The sequence below is a fragment of the Arachis duranensis genome, chromosome 2 (assembly GCF_000817695.3).
Source record: "Arachis duranensis cultivar V14167 chromosome 2, aradu.V14167.gnm2.J7QH, whole genome shotgun sequence".
Classification (NCBI taxonomy): Eukaryota; Viridiplantae; Streptophyta; class Magnoliopsida; order Fabales; family Fabaceae; genus Arachis; species Arachis duranensis.
The window spans coordinates 26,153,794-26,176,006 of record NC_029773.3 but is presented as its reverse complement, the minus strand read 5'-3'; the positions used below and the strand labels follow the sequence as shown (position 1 = coordinate 26,176,006).

Below are 22,213 nucleotides of genomic sequence, written 5' to 3'. Positions count from 1 at the left end.
TGATTTCAGAGATTATAGGGCTACGATGGCTTGGACGAGAGGATGGAAGCATGCATAAAGAGAAGGAGCATGAAAATTGGATCCTTGAAATTCTGAGCAAGGACGCGCACGCGCACCTGGCGCGTACGGGCGGGTGCGCATCATTGTGACCAGCGCGAAGGAGCCGAAGCCAGGAGCTGATGTATTTAGTGGCTGAGCCAGAACCTCAAGAGATACACCCGCGTACTTCATGCCTGCGCACAGATTGTCAAGGCCTCAGGGGCGCGTACGCATGCTGTACGCGTACGCGCCAATAGCCGCACGTAATTTTTAAGAAGAAAATGTGACTAGCAATTTCAGGCAGTTACTAACCCTGTTTTGGGGCAGAATTTTGGCGGGAGAAGCATAAGAAAACCAAAGATTGAAGGGCTTGGGAGCCATTCACTCATTAGAGACATTTTCTAGATATTTTCCATTAGGTAGTTACATTTTTGGTAGAGGGAGAAGCTCCAACCTCTCTCTAGGATTTCATTCTCCATTGCAATTCTCCTTTGATTTCTTGGTGATATCAATTGCTAATTCACTTTTGCTTTAATACAAATTGTAGATCTACTCTTCTCCTATTCTTAATTTGTGTTCTTTTGACTCATTCACTATAGATCTATGAATGCTTTGTTATTTTTATTTGGATCAATGAATTGAGGTACTTTCATGTTCATCTATTGTAATTGTTTGATTGTTTGATGATTGTTGTTTGAATTTAACTCCTTTCTCTCAAATTCATAATGTCTTCTATGAATACTCACCAAATATTTGATGAAATGATAACCCTAACTATGGAGTAGAATTTCCTTACTTGGCTTAGGGGTTGAATTATTGGAGACACTTGAGTAGTAGATATCAATTATTGATTGAGAATTGAGAATTGCTAATTAGCTTGGAGTACACTAAAGCTAGACTTCCTAAGGGTTAGGCTAGGACTTATGGCTCAAGTTAGTTCCTCTCACTTGACTTTTCTCCAACATTAGGGGTTGACTAAGTGAAGCAACACTCAATTACTATCACAATTGAAGGAAACTATAATGATGAGACTTCCAATAGTCACCCTTGGCCAAGGCCTTTATCTTGATTAATTGTTGTCGACTTTTGTTAGCTTACATTCTCATACCAACTCTCAAAGATCACAAAGGACTTCCTAATCAATAATGTGCATTCTAAGGCAATTCCTATAGAGGACGACTCGGAACTCATACTCTCGATTATAGATTGTAGACTTGTTTGATGCGGAATTTGCATGTTGGTTAGACTGTACTCGCGATTGGATTTATTACCATTTCTATACCAACATAAAAATAGCATGCATTAGGCTTCAAGAATAATGGTTGTAAATATAGTCAAGTAAGAGAAAAATTATATCACAAATTCTTTAAAAAGAACTCGAAATAGGAGCTTAAAGGAATACACTACATGAAAATAGGTTCAAAATTGTGCCAAAGAATACATGGATCAAGAAAAGAATTTTAAACAAAGAAAGGCAAGCACACCAAGGACGTTAAGCAGACATATGCAGTTAGAATCAAACGAGAAAGCCTATTGATGAGCGGATAATTTATACGCTTTTTGGCATTGTTTTTAGTATTTTTTTAGTATGTTTTAGTTAGTTTTTATTACATTTTTATTAGTTTTTAGTTAAAATTCACTTTTCTAGGTTTTACTATGGGTTTGTGTGTTTTTCTGTGATTTCAGGTATTTTCTGGTTGAAATTGAGGGACATGAGCAAAAATCTGATTCAGAGGCTGAAAAGGACTGCAGATGCTGTTGGATTCTGACCTCCCTGCACTCGAAGTGGATTTTCTGGGCTTTCCAGCAATGTATAATAGTCCATACTTTTCCCGAGATTTGATGGCCCAAACTAGGGTTGCAAATCAGCTTCAGAATTCCCGGCGTTTAACGCCGGAACTGGCACAAAAATTGGAGTTAAACGCCCAAACTGGCACAAAAGCTGGCGTTTAACTCCAGAAAAAGTCTCTACACATGAAAGCTTCAATGTTTAGCCCAATCACACACCAAGTGGACCCTGGAAGTGGATTTTTACTTCATTTACTCATTTCTGTATACCCTAGGTTACTAGCTCACTATTAATAGGACCTTTTGACATTGTATCTCTACCTCATGACATTTTTACACGTTTTATTCTGTACCTTCTACAGCATGAGTCTCTAAACCCCATGGTTGGGGGTGAGGAGCTCTGCTGTGTCTTGATGGATTAATGCAATTACTACTGTTTCTCATTCAATCACGCTTGCTTCTATTCTAAGATATCACTTGATCTTCAACTTGATGAATGTGATGATCCGTGACACTCATCATCATTCTCACCTATGAACGTGTGCCTGACAACCACCTCTGTTCTACTTTAGATTGAGTGAATATCTCTTGGATTCCTTAATCAGAATCTTCGTGGTATAATCTAGAATTGATGGCGGCATTCAAGAGAATCCGGAAGGTCTAAACCTTGTCTGTGGTATTCTGAGTAGGATTCAAGGATTGAATGACTGTGACGAGCTTCAAACTCCTAAAGGCTGGGCGTTAGTCACAGATGCAAAAGAATCACTGGATTCTATTCCAACCTGATTGAGAACCGACAGATGATTAGCCGTGCTGTGACAGAGCGCGTTGAACATTTTCACTGAGAGGATGGGAGGTAGCCATTGACAACGGTGAAGCCCTACATACAGCTTGCCACGGAAGGAGCCTTGCGTGCATGAAGAAGAAGACAGTAGGAAAGCAGAGATTCAGAAGATAGTGCATCTCCAAAACCTCAACAGTTTCTCCATTACTGCAAAACAAGTATCTATTTCATGTTCTTCTACTTTTCACAATTAAACCTGAGAATTATTGATATCCTGACTAAGAGTTACAAGATAACCATAGCTTACTTCAAGCCGACAATCTCCGTGGAATTGACCCTTACTCACGTAAGGTATTACTTGGACGACCCAATGCACTTGCTGGTTAGTTGTGCGGGATTGCAAAAGTGTGATTGCGATTTCGTGCACCACCTATGAATAGAAGAATAGAGTTGGGAAAACATCAATTCACTTTCCCAAAAGAAATAGCAATTGAGGATTCCAAGGTAAATTTATGAGAGAACAATTCACATGACATTCACAGAGTTCAAGACACCTAACCGAGTAACTTTGAGAAATAGTTTCTAATGTTCCCAAAACCCGTGACTCGCGTTATCTATGACTCGCATATCGTCTATGATAACCCATTAGTGCTTCCATATACATAATTTACTAGTGTTAAGCCGGCCAAACTCAATACCGGGAATTATGCAATGCAATACTAATGGCATTAATTAATAGATTGTCATGTGCATAAAGCTCTAATTCTCATTATCTTAACAAGACCTACTACATGACAAACGCTTAGAGTATGCAATTGAAGTATAATCGGTCCATTCCTCAGGCTCTACAGAAAGGACCGCTTTGATACTATAATGTAACACCCAAACTATCAAAATGTCACGCTTTCGGCTGCGCCACTCTCATAGCCCAGGTATTACGACAACTCTTATAATATTTAATACTAAAATATAAGCCTATTTAAAACTTAAATCGGATTTTCAAAACATAAATCCATACGTTACAATACAGATTATAATACTTACAAATAATACATATATGTATATATACATCATATACCAATATACAAACTTCACATATCAAAACTCCTATCCCTCTTGCAAAATTTGCTAGAAATAAAGGCGAGGGAAAAATAAAAATAAAAAACTAAGATAATATAAAATAATGTCGAATAAACAGAAAATGAATATAACTCTTCTGAAGCTTTGTCGCTCGTATCCTGAAAAGGGAAAAACCTGTAGGGGAGTGAGAACATCGTCCTTAAAAAGATTCTCACTATAGTTATAGAATTGTCATAATAAGATATGAAAATAAAACTATTTTTAAAGTACAGTGATTAATAACCTCCTTATGCTTCTTTTCAAAACCAAAGATTTAATATTCGAAATCCGAAATCCTTTCTAAAAGGGAAAGCTGTTAATTTCTCAGAAATCCAAAAGTCTTTTTAAAAAATTTAGCATAAAGCGGCATTTGCTCCAATGCTTCAGCAAATGGCATGTTAATTTGGAGCTTTTTGAAGATCTCTAAGAATCTAGAGAACTGGCGATCCTTCCCATCTTTTCTCAGCCTCTGAGGATATGGTGCCTTTGGCACATAAGGCTTCAAGATTGGCTTTGGTGAGGATGGGGCAGGGATTTCTTCTTTATTGTTGTTTTCATGCTTCTCTGCAGCTTCTTCTTCATGGTTACCCTGGCTTGGGGTTGCTTCTTCTACAACTTTCCCGCTTCTAAGTGTGATGGCCTTGCACTCCCCTTTTGGGTTGGCCATAGTATCACTGGAAAATGTATGTGTGGGCATTGGGATTTGCTTGGATAAAATCCCTACTTGTGCTTCCAGCTTTAAGATTATTGTGCCTTGATTATTCAGATTTGATCTGTATTCTTCTTGATTAGCATCTATCTTTCTTTCAGCTTGTGTTTGTCTCTCCAAGAGGGTGGAGATGACTCCTGTAAGCTGTGATGATAGTTGTGCTATTGCAACCTCTACTCTCTCAAAGTTTCTCTTGATTTCACATGGTTGCATGGTTGAGGTTGATGTGTCTTGACGGTGGTTGTTGTGTGTTTGCTGGGTGGAATAGTATGATGTGTTTTGTGAATTGTGGTAGGGTCTATTGTTGCCTGATTGATGGTTGGGGTTGTGAGTGTTGTATTGGTTGGATGGGTAAGGTTTGTTGTGATATTGGTTGTGGTTTTGTTGGTTTTCCCACCCAAAATTTGGGTGGTTCTTCCAACCTGGGTTGTATGTCTTCGAGTTGGGATCATAAGGTGGTCTAGAATTGTTCACATAGTTGGCTTGCTCCCATTTACATTCATCTTCTGGTGTATCTCCTTCTTGTTGAGGGGCTTGGGCTTGAATAGCTGAGACTTGATTGATCTTCATCTTCTTGGTCAAGGCTGCTAGTTGTGCAGTGATCACTTTATTTTGGGCTAACAGGGCATCCATTGAATTGAGCTCCATTATTCCTCTCCTTTAAGCTCTTTCTGAAGCATAAAAGTACTCATTCTTAACCACAATCTCAATGACGTCTATGGCTTCTTCAATGGTCTTCTTCTTATTGAGTGATCCTCCTGAAGAATGATCTACTGCTTGCTTTGACTCATATGACAGCCCTTCATAGAAGATGTGTAGTTGTACCCACTCATTGAACATATCCGGTGGGCATTTCCTTGTCAAATCTTTGAACCTCTCCCAGGCCTCATAGAGTGTTTCACCATCTTACTGTCTGAAAGTTTTCACCTCACCTCTTAGTCTGTTGACTCTCTGTGGAGGGTAAAATCTTGCTAAAAATTTATTTACAACATCATCTCATGTGGTTAAGATCTCCTTGGGAAATGCTTCCAACCACTTTGATGCCTTATCTTTGAGTGAGAAAGGGAACAAAAGTAGCTTGTACATGTTAGGATGTACACCATTAGACTTTACAGTATCACAGATCCTTGAGAATGTAGTGAGATGTTGGTTTGGGTCCTGCTGGGCACCTCCTTCATATGAACAGTTATTCTAGACAAGTGTGATGAGTTGATTTTTCATCTCAAAGTTGTTGGCATGGATTGTTGGTTTCAGGATGATGCTGCCACAGTTTTCTGGATTTGAGTTGATGTAGGAGCCTAAGACTCTCCTCTCTTGCCCAACATGGTTGCCAGCATCTCCTCCAATATTGTCCTGCGCTTCTTCTTCTATGGTGGTTTGTAGATCTTCTTCCACTATTTCCTCTCCAACTATGCCTTTGCCTCTTGCTTCCCTGCTTCCCTTCTCAGTCTAAGGAAGGTTCTCTCAGGTTCACTATCGAAAGAGGATGAAGTTTCTCCTCTTCTACATGTCATACATTCAACAAACAAAAAATAGAGGACAAGTGAAAGAATCACCTTAGTTAAGATTAGTGGTTAACTTGGTTGATGCAATTAATCAAACAGTTAGAAGAATGGAAATATGGACAATGGATAACTAAAATGACCCCAGCAAAAAGACAAAAATCAGAATGGAAAAAGAAATTAAAGAACAATAATAATAAAAAGAAAAATAACAAGGTAATTAAAATGCTTAATCTATCTCTCCAATCAATTTAATCATTGTAAAATTCAAACCAATTCCCGGCAATGAGGCCATAAAACTTGATGACCGGAATTCACCCCCATATAAAAAATGATGAATCCGCTCTTTTGGCAAGCGCACCAAAATTATCGTCAAGTAATAACCCACAGTGGAGTGAGATTGTATCCACAGAGATTGGTAGATTTGAACAATTTTAATCAATTGGTGAATTAGTTAAGCTAACATAATAGATTGTTATTGCGGAATTATAAATGGGCAGAATTATAAAATGACTCAAAAATAAAGAGAAGCGGTAAAATACATAAATGAAAATGGCAAGAATGTAAAGAGCAGAAGATTAAATGACTTAATTGTAAATGGGAATGGGAATTTGCAGAATATAAAAGAAAGCTATAAAGAAGGTGAAAGATGAGAATAGGGAAATTCATTGAGATCAGGAGATGTTGTCTTTTTCGATTAAATCCAGCTTATATCCTCTTCAATCATGCAACTCATTGACTTCTTGGCAATCATGATTGATTGAGTCCTAATCACTTGGTGACTCAATCTCTTAGATCTTGATCAATAGCCAATTCCTTGGTCTAAATGCTCATGAAGAGAGATATGCTTGGTCCCTGATTATACCATACATCATCATAGGTCCAAGTAGAGGGAGGATTTTATGTCACCATATCTAAACACCAAAACCCAGATCCTACTCAAGTGTGAGAAGGGATTTCTGGCATGGTTTCATGTTTCCTTTTCCAAGGTTCCGATGAAACCCATTTTGCATTCAATTTCTTTTCCAAGATAATTGAACACTAGGCATGAAGAACGAAATTCCTTCTAGCAAATCAAAGAGAAGATGAAGAGAAGAAAAAATTTGCTATCATTAATCCATCAAGTACAACAGAGCTCCCTCTCTCAATGAGAGGGAATTTAGCTACTCATAGCTCAGAGAAAAGTATTCAAGATGAAGAAGATGATAAAGTAAAATTAGATCTAAAAGCTCTATTCCACACTTAGCTTCCTGGCTACTTAACCCCCCTTCTCAGTACTTTTTTGGGGTTATTTATACTACTACCAACTCTGAAAATAAAGGAAATACAAAAGTGAAAAGAAAATTACAATTTGGAGGGAAAAGAAACTCAATAAACATGATCTCCTAGCAGGCGTGTGGCTGGCACTTCAGTGGCGTGCCACGCCTTCCTCTTATTCTGGCTTGGCGTGAGTGGCACGCTCTCCTTCATTAGCATCCCTGGCGTGCTATGCCTTTGAGCCCAACTGGCACACCCAGGCCTTCTCCCTCTTCTTCTTGCCTCTAGAAAGTTGAACTAGCGTGGCACGCCTGGTACGCACAATTAATATCACACTTTTCACAATTCGTACCACTAACCAGCAAGTGCACTGGGTCGTCCAAGTAATACCTTACGTGAGTAAGGGTCGAATCCCACGGAGATTGTTGGCTTGAAGCAAGCTATGGTTATCTTGTAACTCTTAGTCAGGATAATAATAAATCTCAGTTTGATTGGTAGTAAATAAAAAGCATGGATTAAATAATACTTGTTATGCAGTAATGGAGAATATGTTTGAGTTTTGGAGATGCTTTGTCTTCTGAATCTATGCTTTCCCCTTGTCTTCATCTTTACGCACGCAAGGTTCCCCCTATGACAAGCTGTGTGTTGGTGGATCACCGTTGTCAATGGCTACCATCTGTCCTCTCAGTGAAAATGGTCCAGGTGTGCTGTCACCACACGGCTAATCATCTGTCGATTCTCACTCATGCTGGAATAGGATCCATTGATCCTTTTGCGTCTGTCACTACGCCCAACCCTTGTAAGTTTGAAGCTCGTCACAGTCATTCAATCCTTGAATCCTACTCGGAATACCACATACAAGGTTTAGACTTTCCGGATTCTCAAGAATGCTGCCAATGGATTCTAGCTTATACCACGAAGACTCTGATTAAGGAATCCAAGAGGTACTCATTCAATCTAATGTAGAACGGAGGTGGTTGTCAGGCACGCGTTCATAGGTTAAGAATGGTGATTAGTGTCACGGATCATCACATTCATCATATTGAAGTGCAAATGAATATCTTAGATAGAAACAAGCGTGTTTGAATGAAAAACAGAAGTAATTGCATTAATTCATCGAGACACAGCAGAGCTCCTCACCACCAACAATGGAGTTTAGAGACTCATTCCATCAAAAAGTACAAAGTTTAGATCTAAAAATGTCATGAGATACAAAATAAATCTCTAAAAGTTGTTTAAATACTAAACTAGTAACCTAGGTTTACAGAAAATGAGTAAACTGAGATAGATAGTGCAGAAATCCACTTCTGGGGCCTACTTGGTGTGTGCTGGGGCTGAGACTTGAGCTTTTCACGTGCCTAGGCTGTTTTTGGAGTTAAACGTTAGGTTGTAACCTGTTTTGGGCGTTTAACTCCAATTCGCAACCTGTTTCTGGCATTTAACGCCAAAATGAAATATGGAACTGACGTTAAACGCCAATTTACGTCATTTATCTTCGAGAAAAGTATGGACTATTATATATTTCTGGAAAGCGCTGGATGTCTACTTTCCAACCCAATTGAGTGCGCGCCAATTGGACTCTTGTAGATCCAAAAATCCCTTCCAAGTGCAGGGAGGTCAGAATCCAACAACATCAGCAGTTCTTTTTCAGCCTGAATCAGATTTTTGCTCAGCACCCTCAATTTCAGCCAGAAAATACCTAAAATCACAAAAAAACACACAAACTCATAGTAAAGTCCAGAAATATGAATTTTGCCTAAAAACTAATAAAAATATACTAAAAACTAACTAAAATATACTAGAAACTACATGAAATTATCCCCAAAAAGCGTATAAAATATCCGTTCATCACAACACCAAACTTAAACTGTTGTTTGTCCCTAAGCAACTAGATAAATAAAATAGGATAAAAAGAAATCAAGAAGCAATAATATCTCAGAGTTTTAAGTGAAGCTCAGATTCTAATTAGATGAGCGGGACTAGTAGCTTTTTGCTTCCGAACAGTTTTGGCATCTCACTTTATCCTTTGAAATTCAGAATGATTGGCATCCATAGGAACTTAGAATTCATATAGTATTATTGATTTTCCTAGTTTAGTATGTTGATTCTTGAACACAGCTATTTTATGAGTCTTGGTCGTGGCCCTAAGTACTTTGTTTTCCAGTATTACCACCGGATACATAAATGCCACAAACACATAACTGGGTGAACCTTTTCAGATTGTGACTTAACTTTGCTAAAGTCCCCAATTAGAGGTGTCTAGAGTTCTTAAGCACACTCTTTTGCTTTGGATCACGACTTTAACCACTCAGTCTCAAGCTTTTCACTTGGACCTTCATGACACAAGCACATGGTTAGGGACAGCTTGATTTAGCCGCTTAGGCCAGGATTTTATTTATTTAGGCCCTCCTTTCCATTGATGCTCAAAGCCTTGGATCCTTTTTGCCCTTGCCTTTTGGTTTAAGGGTTTATTGGCTTTTTTTGCTTGCTTTGCTTTTTTTTCGCAAGCTTTGTTTTTCACTGCTTTTTCTTGCTTCAAGAATTAATTTCATGATTTTTCAGATCATCAATAACATTTCTCTTGTTCATAATTCCTTCAAGAGCCAACAGATTTAACATTCATAAACTCCACTATCAAAATTATGCACTATTCAGGCATTCATTCAGAAGACAAAAAGTATTGCCACCACATATAAATAATTAGAATTTTCCTTATTAAAAACTCGAAAAAAAATATTGCCTCCTTATTCTAAAAATCTGCTATTTTATTCATGTTTGATGATGATGAGAAAAATGAATTATAGCTTAATTGGAGATAAAATCAAAATAAAGATACTAATTACTACTACTTATATATAACTTCTAAGGTAAATTATTAATAAGAACAATTATCACAGAGTTTATGCTAAGATTACGACTCAACAACCTTTATTTTGGGAGGTGGATGCTCCTTTAGTCTGTCGGGTGCTTGGCCCTTCAAGAGATAGCTTCTGACGCTTCAGTTGCTTCAGTTCACGCCCTTGCTCTTCTTGTTCCCTAAGCAGTTTGCAAAGCATACTATTTTGATTTTGTTGTTCTTCCTTTAGTTGGTCCATAGCTTCTTGCAACTTGGTAATAGAAGCTTCAAGACGCTCCCAGTATTCAATTTGAGGGATTTCCGAGAGGAACTCCTGTGCTTTCCTCTTGATGGGGTCGTCCTGCACTTGTTGTCCTTCCATTGACTTTTTGGTGATTGGTTGCTCAACTGAGATATACTCATTTACTCCCATCTTTACTCCAGCATCTTTACATAGCATAGAGATTAAGCTTGGATAAGCCAATTTGGCATCTTTGGAGTTCTTATTTGCAATTGTGTAAAGTTCACAAGAGATCAGCTGATGAACTTCCACTTCTTTTCCCAACATAATGCAATGGATCATTACTGCTCTTTTGATGGTACTTCAGAGCAGTTGCTAGTGGGCTGTATAGAACGCCCAATGAAGTCTAGCCAGCCTCTGGCGATTGGTTTGAGATCTCCTCTCTTGAGTTGGTTTGGGACACCCTTTGTGTTGGTTGTCCACTTGGTTCCAGGGAGGCATATGTCCTCGAGAATGTTGTCCAAGCTCTTATTTGTTCTCATCATTCCCATATTAAAGGAGTCTGGGTCATCTTGCGATTGAGGCAGCTTGAAGATCTCTCTTATTTTGTCAGGTTAGAGGTGAACAATCTTCCCTCTTACCAGAGTTCAATAGTCATAGAAAGCGGTTCCAGCTATTCTCTGCCTGTCTGTTTGCCACAGATTAGAGTAGAATTCCTAAACCATGTTTCTTCCCACCTTTGTTTCAGGATTAGCTAGGATTTCCCAGCTCCTGTTTCGAATTTGCTCTTGGATCTCCGGATATTCGTCTTCTTTCAGATCAAATTTAACTTCTGGGATCACTGACCTTAGACCCATTATTTTGTAGTAATGGTCTGAATGTTCTTTGGTTAAGAACTTCCCTTGATTTCAAAGTGGTTTTAGAATATTCTCTTTCTTGCCTCTTGGAGTGGTTTGTTTTCCCTTAGGAGCCATGATCTTAGTGGGTATTGGCTTAGTGATCACGGATAAACACACCAAACATAGAGGTTTGCTTGTCCTCAAGCAAAAGAAAGGAAAGGAGAGGGATAGAGGGAGAGCCAAGTTCGAATTGTGGAGAAGAGGAGGGAGGCCGAACGCGGATTTAAAGGGAAGGGGGTGGTTTTCGAAAATTTTTGAAAAAGATAGGATAGAAGATATGATTTGTAAAAGATAAGTATGATAGAAAAAAGATGTAATTTAAAATTGAAAAGATATGAAAAATATTTGAAAAAGATAAATCTGAATTTTGAAAAGAAGATATGATGAGATTGAAAAGATTTGAGATAAACATTTAAAAAGATTTGAAAAGAATTCAAAAAGATAAATGAGTTTTGAAAAAGGTTTGAAAAGATATTGAAGAAAAATTAAGAAATATGTTTAGGATTAAGAATTTTCGAAATTGAAGTTGAAAGATGAGAGTTTGTAACATGTTTATGCAAGAAATCATGAATTGAAACATGAAAAATGGAAAAAAATTGAAGTGAAAACGAAGTTACCTTCTCCCCACAATCCTGGCGTTAAACGCCCAACTGCTGCATGTTTTGGGCGTTTAACGCCCATCTGTTGCTTCTCCTGGGCGTTTAACGCCCAGCTGTAGCTTTTGACTGGCGTTAAACGCCAGAAAATCCTTTATCACTGGGTGTTTTCTGAACGCCCAGGATGCTGCAAATATGGCGTTAAACGCCCAGAATGGTATCCATTCTGGCGTTTAACGCCCAAATGGCTATCCCTACTGGCGTTAAACGCCCAGTAGATGCTTCTTTTGAGCGTTTAACTCCCAAAACAGCTTTTACTGGCGTTTTCGCACCAGTGAGCTTCTTTTTGCTGTTTTATCCTCTGAATCCTTCTGTAACTCTGTGAACTTATGCAATTGCTACTTTACCTCGAAGATAATTAATACGAACCTGTAAAATTATCATTTAATTAACAAATAAGCTTTGTTAATGGCTGGGTTACCTCCCAGCAAGTGCTTCTTTATTGTCTTTAGCTGGACTATTATTGAGCTTTAATCAAGTCTCAGTTTTGAGTATTCTTGCTCAAAATTTCATCCAAGATAATGTTTGAATCTCTGTCCATTAACAATAAATTTTTTGTTAGAGTCATTATCCTGAAGCTCTACATATCCATATGGTGACACACCTGTAATCACATATGGTCCTCTCCACCGGGATTTCAACTTTCTGGGGAATAATCTGAGCCTAGAGTTAAACAGCAGAACTTTCTGCCCTGGCTCAAAGACTCTGGATGACAGCTTCTTATCATGCCATCTTTTTGCTTTCTCTTTGTAAATTTTTGCATTTTCGAAAGCATTGAGTCTGAATTCCTCTAGCTTATTTAACTGGAGCAATCGTTTTTCTCCAGCTAACTTGGCATCAAGGTTTAGGAATCTGGTTTCCCAGTAGGCCTTGTGTTCCAGTTCCACTGGCAAGTGACAGGTTTTTCCATACATAAGCTGGTATGGAGAGCTCCCTATAGAAGTCTTGAATGCTATTCTATATGCCCACAGAGCATCATCCAAGCTTCTTGCCCAATCCCTTCTACGGTTAATCTGTCGATCGATCAAATAAATAATAATTAGAGTTTCATCTATCATTATGTGTGGTCTTGGACTATAAATAATGATCTTTCTTTAGAATTTGGTTACTTGATCGATTCACTTACCCTTATTATGTTAATATTAATCACTACTATTGGCATTTTGGTTCTTATTTATAGTGATAATTATATGTCTCACGATCAAGGATATTTGAGATTTTTTGCTTCTATGAGTTTTTTTAATGCTTTAATGTTGGGATTAGTTACTAGTTCAAATTTGATCCAAATTTATATTTTTTGGGAATTAGTTGGAATGTGTTCTTATCTATTAATGGGTTTTTAGTTTACACGTCCTATTGCAGCAAATGCTTGTCAAAAGGCATTTGTAACTAATTGTGTAGGGGATTTTGGTTTATTATTAGGTATTTTAGGTCTTTATTGGATAACGGGTAGTTTGGAATTTCGGGATTCATTTCAAATATTCAATAACTTGATTTTTAATAATTATCTTAATGTTTTTTTTGTTACTTTGTGTGACAGTCCGTACCAGGATTCTTTTAAGTTCTCTATTAGAGACTTCAGCTTGCCCATTTGTCTGTGGATGATATGGAGTTGTCACCCTGTGGCTAACTCCATATCGAACCATAGCAGAGTAAAGCTGTTTATTGCAGAAATGAACACCCCCATTACTGATTTGTACTCTAGGGACACCAAATCTGTTGAAGATGTGTTTCTGGAGGAATTTCAGCACTGTCTTAGTATCATTAGTGGGTGTTGCAACAGCCTCCACCCATTTGGATACATAATCCACTACTACCAGAATATAAGTGTTTGAGTATGATGGTGGGAATGGCCCCATGAAGTCAATACCCCATACATCAAACAACTCAATCTCCAAGATCCCTTGTTGAGGCATGGCATAACCGTGAGGCAGATTGCTAGATCTTTGGCAACTGTCACAATTACATACAAACTCTCAGGAGTCTTTATAGAGAGTAGGCCAGTAGAAGCCACATTGGAGAACTCTTGTGGCTGTTCGCTCACTTCCAAAATGTCCTCCATACTGTGATCCGTGGCAATGCTAGAGGATCTTTTGTGCTTCTTCTTTAGGCACACATCTACGGATTACTCCGTCTGCATATCTCTTGAAGAGATATGGTTCATCCCAAAGATAGTACTTTGCATCTGAGATCAATTTTTTTGATTGCTGCCGACTATACTCTTTGGGTATGAATCTCACAGCCTTATAATTTGCAATGTCTGCAAACCATGGTACTTCCTGGATGGCAAAGAGTTGCTTATCCATAAAGTTTTCAGAGATCTCAGTAAGAGGGAGGGACGCCCCTTCTACTGGATCTATTCGGGACAGGTGATCTGCCACTTGATTCTCTGTCCCTTTTCTGTCTCTTATTTCTATATCAAACTCTTGCAGAAGCAACACCCATCTTATGAGCCTGGGTTTTGAATCCTGCTTTGTCAGTAGATATTTAAGAGCAGCATGGTCAGCGTACACAATCACTTTTGATCCTACTAAATAAGATCTGAACTTGTCAATGGCGTAAACCACTGCAAGTAACTCTTTTTTTGTGGTTGTGTAGTTCTTCTGTGCGTCATTTAAAACACAACTGGCATAATAAATGATGTGCAGAAGCTTGTCATGCCTTTGTCCCAACACTGCACCAATGGCATGGTCACTGGCATCACACATTAGTTCAAATGGTAATGTCCAGTCTGGTGCAGAGATGACTGGTGTTGTGACCAGCTTAGCTTTCAGAGTCTCAAACGCCTACAGACACTCCTTATTAAAGATAAATGGTGTGTCAATAGCTAGCAGATTACTCAGAGGTTTTGCAATTTTTGAAAAATCTTTTATAAACCTCCTGTAGAATCCTGCATCCCCAGAAAGCTTCTGATTGCCTTAACATTGGCAGGTGGTGGTAATTTTTCAATTACATCTACCTTAGCTTAATCCACCTCTATTCCCTTATTCGAAATTTTGTGCCCAAGGACAATTCTTTCAGTCACCATAAAGTGACATTTCTCCTAGTTTAAAACCAGGTTAGTCTCTTGGCACCTCTTTAGAACAAGTGCTAGATGGTCAAGACATGAGCTGAATGAGTCTCCATATACTGAAAAGTCATCCATGAAGACTTCCAGAAATTTTTCCACCATATCAGAGAAAATAGAGAGCATGCACCTTTGAAAGGTCGCAGGTGTATTGCACAGACCAAATGGGGTCCTTCTGTATGCAAATACTCCAGATGGACATGTGAATGCTATTTTCTCTTGATCCTGGGGATCTACTGCAATTTGATTATAACCTAAATATCCATCCAGAAAGTAGTAGTAATCATGACCTGCTAGTTGATGAGCGGATAATTTATACACTTTTTGGCATTGTTTTTAGGTAGTTTTTAGTAAGTTCAAGCTACTTTTAGGGATGTTTTCATTAGTTTTTATGTTAAATTCACATTTCTGGATTTTACTATGAGTTTTTGTGTTTTTCTGTGATTTCAGGTAATTTCTGGCTGAAATTGAGGGACTTGAGCAAAACTCTGATAGGAGGCTGACAAAGGACTGCTGATGCTGTTGGAATCTGACCTCCCTGTACTCGAAATGGATTTTCTGGAGCTACAGAACTCCAAATGGTGCGCTCTCAACGGCGTTGGAAAGGATACATCCAGAGCTTTCCCGCAATATATAATAGTCCATACTTTATTTGGGAATTGACGACATAAACTGGCGCTCAACGCCAGTTCCATGCTGCTGTCTGGAGTAAAACGCCAGAAACACGTCACGACCCGGAGTTGAACGCCCAAAACATGTTACAACTTAGCGTTCAACTCCAAAAGAAGCCTCAGCTCGTGGATAGATCAAGCTCAGCACAAACATACACCAAGTAGGCCCCGGAAGTGGATTTATGCATCAATTACTTACTCATGTAAACCCTAGTAGCTAGTCTAGTATAAATAGGATAATTTACTATTGTATTAGACATCTTTGGTCTCAGTTTTGTTTTATTCTTCATCTTAGGAGACTATTGATCACGTTTTGGGGACTGGCCATTCGTCCATGCTTGGACCTTTCACTTATGTATTTTCAACAGTGGAGTTTCTACACACCATAGATTAAGGGTGTGGAGCTCTGCTGTACCTCAAGTTTTAATGCAATTACTACTGTTTCTATTCAATTCTCTTTATTCCTATTCTAAGATATTCGTTGCACTTCAACTTGATGAATGTGATGATCCGTGACACTCATCATCATTCTCACCTATGAACGCACGTGGTTGACAACCACTTCCGTTCTACCTTAGGCCGGGCGCATATCTCTTGGATTTCTTAAACAGAATCTTCGTGGTATAAGCTAGAATTGATGGTGGCATTCATGGGAATCCGGAAGGTCTAACCTTGTCTGTGGTATTCCGAGTAGGATTCTGGAATTGAATGACTGTGACGAGCTTCAAACTCCTGAAGGCTGGGCGTTGGTGACAGACGCAAAAGAATCAAGGGATTCTACTCCAACCTAATTGAGAACCGACAGATGATTAGCCGTGCTGTGATAGAGCATTTGGACCTTTTTCACTGCGAAGATGGGACGTAGCCATTGACAACGGTGATGCCCTACATACAGCTTGCTATGGAAAAGAGTAAGAACGATTGAAGGAAGAAGTAGGAAAGTAGAAAAAGAAAGGGCACAGTATCTCCATACACTTATCTGAAATTCCCACCATTAATTTACATAAGTATTTCTATCCTATGTTATTTATCTTTATTTCCTACTTATTATTTATTATTATTCGAAAATCCATAATTAATTATAATCCGCCTGACTGAGATTTACAGGATGACCATAGCTTGCTTCATACCAACAATCTCTGTGGGATCGACCCTTACTCACGTAAGGTTTATTACTTGGACGACCCAGTACACTTGCTGGTTTGTTGAACGGAGTTGTGTCCACATATAGCAAAGAGCCATTATAATTATTCCATACAACAATAAAGAATACAACATTGATGATCACAATTTCGTGCACCAAGTTTTTGGCACCGTTGTCGGGGATTGTTCGAGTATGGACAACTGACGGTTCATCTTGTTGCTCAGATTAGGTAATTTTCTTTCTATTTTCCTTTCAAAAAGTTTTCAAAAATCTTTCAAAAATTTTTCTCTTTATTTTTGTTTTTCAAAAATATAATTTTCGAAAAAAATAATAAAAATACAAAAAATTCATAAAATCATAAAAACCAAAAATATTTTGTGTTTCTTGTTTGAGTCTTGAGTCAATTTTTAAGTTTGGTGTCAATTGCATGCTTTAAAAATTCTTCTTGCATTTTCCGAAAATTCCATGCATTCATAGTGTTCTTCATGATCTTCAAGTTGTTCTTGGTAAGTCTTCTTGTTTGATCTTGATGTTTTCTTGTTTTGTGTCTTTTATTATTTTTCATATGCATTTTTGCATTCATAGTAGTGTACATGCATTAAAGATTTCTAAGTTTAGTGTCTTGCATGCTTTCTTTGCATTAAAAATTTTTTCAAAATTATGTTCTTGATGTTCATCATGATCTTCAAAGTGTTCTTGGTGTTCATCTTGACATTCATTGTGTTCTTGCATGCATCTTGTGTTTTGATCCAAAATTTTTATGTTTTGAGTCATGTTTGTGTTTTTCTCTCTCCTCATTAAAAAATTCAAAAATAAAAAAATTATCTTTTCCTTATTTCCCTCCAAATTTTCGAAATTTTAGGTTGACTTGGTCAAAAATTTTTAAAATTAGTTGTTTCTTACAAGTTAAGTCAAATTTTCAATTTTAAAAAAAAAAATCCTATCTTTTCAAAATCTTTTTCAAAAATCATATTTTTTCCATTTTTCCTTTTTTTCGAAAACTCCAAAAATCTTTTTCAAAATATTTTCAAAATATTTTTCTTATCTTTATATCATATTTTCGAAACTACACTAACAATTAATGTGATTGATTCAAAAATTTGAAGTTTGTTACTTTCTTGTTAAGAAAGATTCAATCTTTAAATTCTAGAATCTTATCTTGTAGTTTCTTGTTAGTAAAGTAATTAATTTTAAATTTTAAAAAAATTAAATCTTTTTCAAAATATCTTTTTCCTAAAAATCTTATTCGTATATCTTATCTAACTTCTTATCTTCTTATCTTCTTATCTTTTCAAATTTAATTTTAATATCTTTTTCAAACTAACTATTTGACTTTTTGTTTATTTCTATCTTTTTCAAAACCAACTAACTACCTATCCGTCTCTAATTTTCAAAAATACCTCTCTCTTTTTCAAAATTTCTTTTAAATTTTAATTTTAATCATATCTTATCTTTAATTTTCGAAAATCACTAACCACTTTTTCAAAATTATTTTCGAAATTCGATCCCTCTTCTCCTTCTATTTATTTAATTATTTACTAACACTTCTCTTCATCTCTCTTCATCTCAGATCACCACCTCTATTCTTACCCATTCTTCTTCACTCTTCTTCGCTTTATTCTTCTACTAACAATAAGGATCCTCTTTACTGTGACATAGAGGATTCCTCTTTCTTTTCTTGTTCTCTTCCTCCCTATATGAGCAGGAATAAGGAAAAAGACACTCTTGTTGAAGCCGATCCAGAACCTGAAAGGACTCTGAAGAGGAAACTAAGAGAAGCTAAATTACAACAATGCAGAGGCAACCTTTCTGAAATATTCGAACAAGAGAAGGAGATGGCAGCCGAACCCAACAACAATAATGCAAAGAGAATGCTTGGTGACTTCACAAAACCAACGTCCAAATTTGATGGAAGAAGCATCTCCATTCCTGCCATTGGAGCCAACAATTTTGAGCTTAAGCCTCAACTAGTTGCTTTAGTGCAACAGAACTGCAAGTTTTATGGACTTCTATCTGAAGATCCTTACCAATTTTTAACTGAGTCCTTGCAGATTTGTGAGACTGTTAAGACAAATGGAGTAGATCCTGAAGTCTACAGGCTCATGCTTTTCCCTTTTGCTGTAAGAGACAGAGCTAGAACATGCTTCTTCCTCAAAAGCTGAGCAAGCTTAGAGTGGATGTTCAGACCTTCAAGCAAAAAGATGGTGAATCCCTCTATGAAGCTTGGGGAAGATACAAGCAGCTGACCAAAAGGTGTCCATCTGACATGTTTTCAGAATGGACCATATTAGATATATTCTATTATGGTCTATCTGAATTTTCGAAAATGTCATTGGACCATTCTGCAGGTGGATCCATTCACCTAAAGAAAACACCTGCAGAAGCTCAAGAACTTATTGACATGGTTGCAAATAACCAATTCATGTACACTTCTGAGAGGAATTCGGTGAATAATGGGACGCCTCAGAGGAAGGGAGTTCTTTAAATTGATGCTCTGAATGCCATATTGGCTCAGAACAAAGTGTTGACTCAGCAAGTCAACATGATCTCTCAAAGTCTGAATGGATGGTAAAATGCATCCAACAGTACTAAAGAGGCAGCTTCTGAAGAAGCTTATGATCCTGAAAACCCTGCAATGGCAGAGGTTAATTACATAAGTGAACCTTATGGAAACACCTATAACTCATCATGGAGAAATCATCCAAATTTCTCATGGAAGGATCAACAAAAGCCTCAACAAGGCTTTAATAATGGTGGAAGAAATAGGCTCAGTAATAACAAGCCTTTTCCATTATCTTCTCAGCAACAGACAGAGGATTCTGAACAGAGCCCCTCTAATTTGGCAAACTTAGTCTCTGATCTGTCAAAGGCCACTTTAAGTTTCATGAGTGAAACAAGGTCCTTCATCAAAAATCTGGAGGCACAAGTGGGCCAGCTAAGCAAGAGAATCCCTGAGATCCTTCTGAATACTCTCCCAAGTAACACTAAAGTGAACCCGAGAGAAGAGTGCAAGGCCATCACTGTAGAAGCTAAGGCCGAATCTAAAGGGGATGCTTTGGCATCTAACGCCAGTAAGAAAGCCCATAGGACGTCTCTCAAACAAGAAGGAGTTCCCCATTGAGGACCTAAAGGAATCTGAGGCTCATATAGAGACCATAGAGATTCCAATAAACCTCCTTCTGCCATTCATGAGCTCTGAAGACTATTCCTCCTCAGAAAAGGATGAAGATGTCACTGGAGAGCAAGTTGCTCAATATCTAGGAGCTATCATGAAGCTGAATGCCAAGTTGTTTGGTAATGAGACTTGGGAAGGTGAATCTCCCTTGCTCATTAGTGAACTAGATACATGGATTCAGAAAAATTTACCTCAAAAGAGACAAGACCCTGGTAAATTCTTAATACCCGGTACTATAGGCACCATGACCTTCAACAAGGCTCTGTGTGACCTGGGGTCAGGCATAAATCTTATGCCACTCTCTATAATGGAGAAACTAGGGATCATTGAGGTACAACCTGCCTTATTCTCATTACAATTGGTAGACAAGTCAGTAAGACAACCTTATGGATTAGTAGAGGACGTGTTAGTAAAGGTTGAAGGCCTTTACATCCCTGCTGATTTCATAGTCTTAGACACTAGGAAGGAAGAAGATGAAAGCATCATCCTTGGAAGACCCTTCCTAGCCACAGCAGAAGTTGTGATTGATGTTAACAGAAGAGAATTAGTCCTTCAATTGAATGGGGACTACCTTGTGTTTAAAGCTCAAGGACCTTCCTCTGCAACCATGGAGAGGAAGCATGAAAAGCTTCTCTCAGTACAGAGTCAAGAAGAGCCCCCACAGTCAAACTCTAAGTTTGGTGTTGGGAGGCCTCAACCAAACTCTAAGTTTGGTGTTGAATCCCCACAACTAAACTCTAAGTTTGGTGTTGGGATTATACAACATTGACCTGATCACCTTTGTGGTTCCATGAGAGGCCACTATCAAGCTAGTGACATTAAAAGAGCGCTTGTTGGGAGGCAACCCAATTTTTATTTATCTAATTTTGATTTTATTTTATTATTATTTTGTGTTTTATTAGGTTCATGATCATGTGGAGTCACGAAAAAATTATTAAAATTAAAAACAGAATCAAAAACAGCAGAAGAAAAATCACACCCTAGAGGAAGGACTTACTGGCGTTTAAACGCCAGTAAGGTGCATCTGGCTGGCGTTCAATGCTAGAACAGAGCATGTTTCTGGTGCTGAATGCCAGAAATAAGCAACATCCTGGCGTTTGAATGCCAGGAATGTGCCTTGAGGAAAGTTGGCGCTGAACGCCATTAACAAGCATGGAACTGGTGTTCAACGCCAGAAACATGCTGCACATGGGCGTTGAACGCCCATAGTGTGCATCACTTCGGCGTTTAAACGCCAGAATAGTGTGCAAAGGCATTTTACATGCCTAATTGGTGCAGGGATGTAAATCCTTGACACCTCAGGATCTGCGGACCCCACAGGATCCCCACCTAACATATTCTCCCATATTCTCACTATTCATTCTCTCCTCCCCATAAACACACTTCCCAACAAATTCAATCTCTCTTTCCAATTACCCCCTTCACCACTCACATCCATCCACTCTTCCCCATAAACCCCACCTACCTTTAAAATTCAAAAATCTTTCCCACCCAAACCCACCCTATATGACCGAAACTACACCCACTCCCCTCCCTATATATACCCTTCCATTCTACTTCATTTTCACACAACACAAACCCCCTCTTCTACACCTTGGCCGAAACACCTTCCCTCACTCTCCTCCATATTTTCTTCTTCTTCTTCTTATTCTTCTTCTTCTTCTTCTTCTCTTCTTTCTTCTCTTGCTCGAAGACGAGCAATATTTTAAGTTTGGTGTCAAAGCATAATCTTTTTGTTTTTCCATTACCATCAATGGCACCTAAGGCCGGAGAATCCTCTAGAAAAGGAAAAGGGAAGACAAAAGCTTCCACCTCCGAGTCATGGGAGATGGAAAGATTCATCTCCAAAAGCCATGAAGACCACTTCTATGATGTTGTGGCAAAGAAGAAGGTGATCCTTGAGGTCCCTTTCAAACTCAAGAAAAATGAGTATCCGGAGATCCGACATGAAATCCGAAGAAGAGGTTGGGAAGTCCTAACCAACCCCATGTAACAAGTCAGAATCTTAATGGTTCAAGAGTTCTATGCCAATGCATAGATCACTAGGAACCATGATCAAAGTATGAATCCGAGTCCAAAGAATTATCTCACAATGGTTCGGGGGAAATACTTAGATTTTAGTCCGGAAAATGTGAGGTTGGCATTCCACTTGCCCATGATGCAAGAAGATGAACGCCCCTACACTAGAAGGGCCAACTTTAATCAAAGGTTGGACCAAGTCCTTATGGACATATGTGTGGAAGGAGCTCAATGGAAAAGAGACTCCAAAGGCAAGCCGGTTCAACTAAGAAGACTGGACCTCAAGCCTGTAGCTAGAGGGTGGTTA

At 38.3% G+C, this 22,213-nt stretch overlaps 1 non-coding gene across 1 annotated transcript; it reads left to right on the top strand.

Annotated features, from left to right (window-relative positions):
- Positions 1 to 5,273: 5,273 nt before the first annotated feature.
- On the top strand, positions 5,274 to 5,381 carry LOC127745044 (small nucleolar RNA R71). The gene has a single exon (XR_008006233.1). It is a non-coding gene; the product is annotated as a small nucleolar RNA R71 (small nucleolar RNA).
- Positions 5,382 to 22,213: the final 16,832 nt, after the last annotated feature.